The sequence below is a fragment of the Sorex fumeus genome, unplaced genomic scaffold, assembly GCF_029834395.1.
Source record: "Sorex fumeus unplaced genomic scaffold, SorFum_2.1 ptg000125l, whole genome shotgun sequence".
In the NCBI taxonomy this organism is placed as follows: Eukaryota; Metazoa; Chordata; class Mammalia; order Eulipotyphla; family Soricidae; genus Sorex; species Sorex fumeus.
The window spans coordinates 2,729,884-2,736,979 of record NW_026606182.1 but is presented as its reverse complement, the minus strand read 5'-3'; the positions used below and the strand labels follow the sequence as shown (position 1 = coordinate 2,736,979).

The window sequence follows — 7,096 nt, the reverse complement described above, 5'->3', positions numbered from 1 at the left end:
CTGCAGCCCCCAACCTTGCTTTTCCTGAGACAAGCCAGAAAGAGTCCGGCCCTTCTCTCCTCTCTCTCTCTCTCTCTCTCTCTCTCTCTCCCTCTCTCTCTCTCTCTCTTGCTTTTTGGATCACACCAGCGATCAGGGGTTACTCCTGGCTTTGCACTCAGGAATCACTCCTGGCAGTGCTTGGGGGACCATATGGGATGCCAGGGATTGAACCCGGATCAGCCACATGCAAGGCAAATGCCCTTCCTGCTGTGCTATCGCTCCAGCCCCAACACACACACACACACACACACACACACACACACACACACACACACACACACACACTCTTTGGACATTCCAGGGCTTCACATAGGCTGGCAAATGCTCTATCACTGAGCTCTAGTCTCAGCTCCTAGCCCCTTTGTTCATTCTTTTTTTTGGCTTTTTGGGACACACCCAGCAATGCTCAGGGGTTACTTCTGGCTCTGCACTCAGCAATTACTCCTGGCGGTGCTCGGGGACTCTATGGGATGCCGGGAACCAAACCCAGGTCAGCCGCGTGCAAGGCAAATGCCCTATCCCCTGTGCTATTGCTCCAGCCCCTCAGTTATGTGTCTTGTTGATCAAAATTGCCTCACAGGCCACCCTAAACACAAAGTGGAAGGACAGGACTCGTCTTATTGAATCCATGTACGTTGGGTCAGATAGTTCGATTGTAGGTGGAATGCCTGACCATTGACAAGCTCTTTGATAACCATCATCCCAAGTTTGCTTGCTGGGATTGGGGGGGATAGAGGGCAAAGATGTTTTCATGGAGAATGCGAAGTTTTTATCCTTTTCTCTAACTCCAAGCCAAAACTCTTGAGCAAAATTCTGGTTTATGGGAACAACTTCTTCTCAACAACCTCTTACTACAACAGGAGTAAATTAAAACCTGAAGGGATGTATCTCAGTAAAATTCCTTTGTAACTAGTTAAGGCTCTGAACTGTACCACTTCCTATGATAAGTTATTATTAACCTGTCTGGATTCTTTTATTTTTCCTGGGGTGGGGGGATGCACACGTGGTTATGCTCAGGGGTTACTCCAGGCTCTGAATTCAGGAATTACACCTGGCGGTGCTCGGGGGACCACATGGGATGCTGGGGATGGAACCTGGGTTGGCTGCATGTAAGGGAAACACCCTACCCACTGTACTATCGCTTGGGACCCCTAACCTGTTTAGATTCTTTTGATTTTGATGAGATTTGGAGACGACCGCTGGACTAGAGCCATTACCGACTGGATTCCACGGGATGTCAGACGACTGCATGGCCGCCCACCTACAAGATGGTCAGACTTGTTTGTCAAGACCCTGAACGATCGGTTTGAGGCTCTTCATGTTCCTAGAACAAACAGATGCCATTGGGCTACACTAGCACGCGACAGGGACGAATGGAGACGTTACTGGTGCCTGCTCGAGCAAATCAATGATTTACGGGAAGTCAAGTGATCAAGTGATTTTGGAGGGGTGTCACACTTGGTAGTAGTCACAGTCAATTCCAGCGGTGCTTGGAGGACCATCCGTGCCAGGGACAGAAACCAGGGCTTCCTGTGTGCAAAGCATGCATGCATGGGGTCCAGTCCTGTGCACCCTAGCTCTCCTGTCTAGGTGCTTAAACTTCCCTTCGCTCTGATGGCATGTGCTATTGTATCTCGGGACAGAGTGAGGTAGCTTGGGGTAGACTTCTCACCATGCACATAAAGGGTGCTGAAAGAATTGGTCTAGACCTGACTTGGAGGTAATCATTAGTGCAAGGAAAGTTCCCCAGCCAAGTCCTGGAGCTGGAGAGGGGGTATAGCCATGGCACAGGTCCTTTTTTTTTTTCCAGCTCAGTTCATTCTCAGCGTTACTAGTCCTAACTCCAGGGTGTGGGCATTCATTGATCTCACCTAGTCACTGAAAGTCTGGGAGATATTGCTGCACCTCCTTTTCTGACGATGTTTACGGAGACCAAGTCCTACTTAAAAGTGCAAAGAAATCTAGTGTTGGCATGGTCGAGTCAATGGCCAGGAATAATTTATTTTTATTTATTTATAGCTTGGGACCAACACCCAGCAGTGATCAAGACTCACTCCTGGCTCTGGGCTCCCAGGGGGACCATATGGGATTCGAGGGATCAAACCTGGGTTGGTTGCATGCAAGGCAACCTACCCACTATACTATGGTTCCAGCCCCCAGTAATAATTTATTAGCGGAACTCTGCTAACCCCCACCCCCGACACACACACACACACACACACACACCTGATACACACACACACATCTGATACACACACACACCTGATACACACACACACACCTGATACACACACACACACACACACACCTGATATTAAGATATTACGGGTTGTTTGGCTGATAGTTTATATGTAACTGGGCCTCCCTTATTTTTGTTTGCTGAACCTGGCAACCCCAGCTTGGGGAAACGTGGGGAAACCCGATACCATCATATCCGGCTCCTCCCTAATGTGTCTTAAGTCTTCGTTGCTTTTCCGTTTAGATTTATGAGCCACCATTAACAGGAGGCTCAGAGTCCAAGCCTTGGGCTGCAGTGGGCTGGGAAGGGCGAGCAACTTGCCCCTCACCAACATGTCCACCAGCGAGCCGTCACGACGACTTCCGCCCCGCACAGACATGGCTGCCCTCCGCCGCCGCGGATTGGCTCCCGCCCGAAACCCCCGCTAGTCTCGGGCGATGAGAGCCCCTTCCATTGGGCAGTTAGGAAAGATGGCGGCGCCCGCTCCCGCCTTCCTCGCGCGCGCCGCTCTCGCCGTGAGGGGGTGGGGCCACGAGGGGACAAGGGCTCCGGCGATTGGCCGGGAGGCGGTGCCTGCTCGTCACGTGACCCGGGGCTCGTTTGTTTGCGGAAGTAGGAGGAGGTTCAAGCGCTGAGTAAGGCGAGGTGAGTGACGGCGCAGGGGAGGCGGGGCCTGGGGGGCCCTTCCCCAACCTCTTCTGCACCCCGGACTCTGTGGTCTCCACTTGCGTCCTCTTTAGATCCTCCTTCCTCCCCACTGCCTCGTGACCGCCGTGATCCCCTGCGCGACCCACCTACCGCCCCTTTTGAGCCCCGGGCGCCCCCAACTCCCTTCCTGTGACCCCTCTCCTTCCTCCCCGAGACCCCCAGCTTCAGCCGGGCCCCTCCGCAGGCCTCCTGCCTTCCCCGTGTGTCTCCCCCTCCCCGGGTCGACCCCTCTCCCCATCTCTGGTGACTCCCTGTCACCCCAGCTTCCGCGATCCCCTTCCAAACCCCTCTGAGCGCTCCCGCTCTCCCCTGTTGCGCAGCCCGGTCACCCCCTCTCCTCCCCTGCCCCTCTGCTGGGGGGTCCTTCCTTTGTGTCCCCCCAGCTGCTGTTCTTCATTTCTGACTTTCCGACTCCCCCCACCCGAGGATCCCCGCTGGCCTCCTTACCCCGGGTCTCCCATTCCCCCAATCCTTGGGCCACCTCCTGCTCCACAAATGACCTGGAAGCTGGTGACAACAGCGAGCATGTGACTGGGATCCGTGGGCGTGGGAGCCGGAGTGCAGGGTTTCAGGGATCTGTGCTCCTTTTTTTTTTTTATTGATAGACTACTCACATGACCCTGAACAAATACCTTCCCTTCCCTGAGCGCTTCCCTTTACTCTCTCTCTCACCAGCCCAACAGGATGCCGGCCAGGTTTGGTTTGGCAACACCAACACTCCACCCGGAGCACAACGCTTTGTTTTCAGTTGTCTGCTTTGAAACCTCCCTAGGGCTTGTAAGGCTCCATCTCTGCTGTGGCGCAGTTTTTTCTCCTGTGCCTGGGACGGGGGATTGCCTTTCTTGCCCTTCGAAGGCTGGACCTCTGGTTCAGATTTTGAGAAGATGTCCAGGGCATAGCTTTGTGACCAGTTAATGGTCCTTTGATGGTCCTTTCCAAATACATGCATAGCTTTTTTGGGGGGGGGGTCACATCCAGCCGATGCTCAGGGTTTCCTCCTGGCTCTGCGCTCAGGAATCACTCCTGGCAGTGCTTGGGGGACCCTATGGGATGCTGGGAATCGAACCCGGGTTGGCCTCGTGCAAGGCAAACGCCCTACCCGCTGTGCTATTGCTCCAGCCCCTACAAGCATAGTTTTGCTTTTTTTAATCATAGGAAAGGGAAAGCACTAGAATGGAAAACAAGGGCAGATAAACTGGAGCCGATTGTCTTTTATTTATCAGTGATGGTATTGTTGATTTTTTTTTTCTGAGTGAAATGCTTTATAGGTAGTCCTTCCCATTCATTCATATTTACGGGTTGCCAGTGTTACCACCTTAAGCTGAAGTAGAGGGGGATTGGCTTGATGAGGTTGGAACTGGTTTCTTTTTTTCCTTTTTATTTTTTTCTTCTCATTTTGGGTCACACCCGGCGATGTTCAGGGGTTACTCCTGGCTCTGCACTCAGGAATCACTCCAGGTGGTGCTCAGGGGACCATATGGGATGCCGGGGATCTAACCTGGTCGACTGTGTGCAAGGCAAACGCCCTACCCACTGTGCTATTCCTCTGTCCCTGGAGCTGGTTTCAGAATTCAAGACTTGTCACCCTGAAGCCCAGGGGACCATCCCGCTGTGCATGTGCCTTGCAGTGTCTTTTTCATGGCCAGATCTCTCCCTTCCTTTCTGATTCCTTGTCATTGTCTGCTTAGATGATGGTATCCCGTCAAAACAAAGGAAACATCTTTCTCACTCAGTTAGAGGAAGGTGTGTGCTGGGGGTAGCCTGGAAGACGAGGCGGAAGCGTCTGCAGGAAAAGGAGCCTTGCTAGGTGCTGAAAGCTTTATTCTAGAGCAGAGACCAGTTTGATAGCACATGCTTGAAATGCCTGTTTGTTTGGTTTTTGTCCATCCGTGTTTTGGGGGCAATTTCCATTTTCAGAGCTTGAAGCCCCATCTCTGCTCGGACAGTCCCCACATTTCTATCTCCGCCCCCCACCAGATCCAGACCTTTCTCCTGTGCAGTCATGACACACATCATATGTAGCAACGCATGTAGCCATAGCCGGCTCCTGCCCCCCCCGCCACATTCACTCTCTCCCCCTTGGGACCATGGAAAGGTCCGGCTGATTGTCCAACCAGGCTGGTCCTGGACTCCTCACAGGCTGTCCCACCAAGCGCAGGTGTGTCTGTGGGGCCACCATAAAGACATTCACACATCAGGGGACCGCCTGACTTTCACTGCCAGCCTCAGACACTGCCAAGTGTCCCTGCCCGGTCAAGCTCAGTGACCTTGAACCCTCGCTGCCTCCTGCATGAACCAGAGTGATCCGTTAGACTGTTAGGCCTTGGCCTCTCTCTCACACACACAGACACAGACACAGACACACACACACACATACATATATACACACTCACACACATAGTCATATTCTGGTCTCAAGACCTTTACCCTTGGCTTTTGCCTTTAAGCCTCTCTCTCTCTCTCTCTCTCTCTCTCTCTCTCTCTCTCTCTCTTTCTCTCTCTCACACACACACACACACACACACACACACACACACACACAAAGTCATATTCTGGTCTCAAGGCCTTTACCCTCATTTTGGGTCACACGTGGCGATGCTCAGGAGTTACTCCTGGCTCTGCACTCAGAAACTACTCCTGGCCATGCTCAGGGGACCATATGGGATGCCGGGGATCGAACCCGGGTCGGGCCGCGTTTAAGACAAACGCCCTACCCGCTGTGCTATCACTCCAGCCCCAAGGCCTTTACCCTCATCTTTTGCTTTTAAGTTTCTCTCTCTCTCTCTCTCTCTCTCTCTCTCTCTCTCTCTCTCTCTCTCTCTCGATACTTGAGATTTCAAATGTTTGGTTTGTTTTGGGGCCACACCTGGTGGTGCTCAGGGCTCACTCCTGTCTCTGTGCCCCGCGATCATCCCTGGCCGTGCTCGGGGGACCATGTGGGGTGCTGGGGTTGAGCCTGTATCTGCTGTGTGCCAGCAGGTGCCCTCCCCGCTGTGCTCTTTCAGGACCACCCCCCCCCCCCCACTTGCAGGTCTTGCCTTGTGCACAGCCCTCAGCCTGTGCGGACCAGCTAGTGGCCAGGGGCCAGCGGCCCAGCAGCTCCCAGAGGGTCGGGGTGGGGCATCATCACACCTGCCCTCCCGAGGGGCCTTGGGGTGCTGGGAACCACTCACAGCCTTGGTCCCCGTGTTGAGATGGGGTGGGCTGGCGGCCTCCTGGGCCCCGTGTTCCCATCCTGCTAGGCTGGGGGCGTGTGAGAGGTCAGCTCCTGGGAGGGTGTTCCCATCCCGTGCCAGCTGTCCATGTTCCCAGTGTGGACATCCAGGTGTCCAGCTGTAGCCCTTCTGCTCTGGCTCCCAGAACGCCCTGGGTGCCGCGGCCCTGGGGTGCCGGCAGGCTCCTCCCGGCAGCCCTGGCTCTGACAGGAAGGCACAGAGACGGCTGAAGGTGCACCCCTGCTCCGTGCCAGCCCCCCAGTCCTGTGTCCAGCACGACTCAGGGGTGGCAGGCCGGCAGCTGAGTGCCAGAACAGGATGCGCCTGGCGCCTGCCGTCAGCGGTCTCGGGGGGGCCGGCCCCCCTCTTCCAGCTCACTCCTTGGTTCCCCTTCACGTCTGTGTGCTGCTGGGGTGGAGATCCAAGAGGCCGCAGTCAGGGCTGGTGGGCAGCGGCCCCAGCCTTGGCAGGCAGGAAGGGGGTTGGGGTTCTGTTCCCCTGACGTGTCAGGGGGCGCACTCCCAGGCGGGCAAGGGGAGTGGGGGCCGTGGGCACAGGGCACTGAAACACAGCCTGGACTGTCCCGGGAGCCCTGGGCGAGGCCTCCTGCCATTGGGGGTGGGGGTCCTGGTCCTTTTGGGGAAAACAGTGGGTATAGATGGGAAGGCCGAGCTGCAGGGACCCCCAAGGGGCTCTGAGGCTTCCAGGGAGTCCCTGGGCCTGGCAACACGTGGACATTCCATAGGGACAGCTTCGGAGGGCAGCCGAGGCGTTGGCCTGCCCATCACCTGGGCAGCTTTGGGCTGTGGGGTGAGATCTAGGTGGCCAGAGGCACCTGCAGGTGGGGACCCTGGTCTCCCACCTGCTGGGGATGCAGAGCTGGGGTCGTGCA

At 55.4% G+C, this 7,096-nt stretch overlaps 1 protein-coding gene across 3 annotated transcripts in view; it reads left to right on the top strand.

Moving 5' to 3' along the window:
- Positions 1-2,857: 2,857 nt before the first annotated feature.
- The window catches only part of PLA2G6 (phospholipase A2 group VI), a 31,590-nt gene continuing 27,351 nt past the window's right edge, over positions 2,858-7,096 (top strand). For 2 of the 3 annotated variants that reach the window (XM_056137575.1, XM_056137577.1), the window contains exon 1: positions 2,871-2,926. The gene's annotated coding sequence lies outside the window, so the exon portion shown is untranslated. Of the gene's footprint in view, positions 2,927-7,096 lie in introns of all 3 variants that reach the window. The other variant, XM_056137576.1, reaches the window with a different exon arrangement.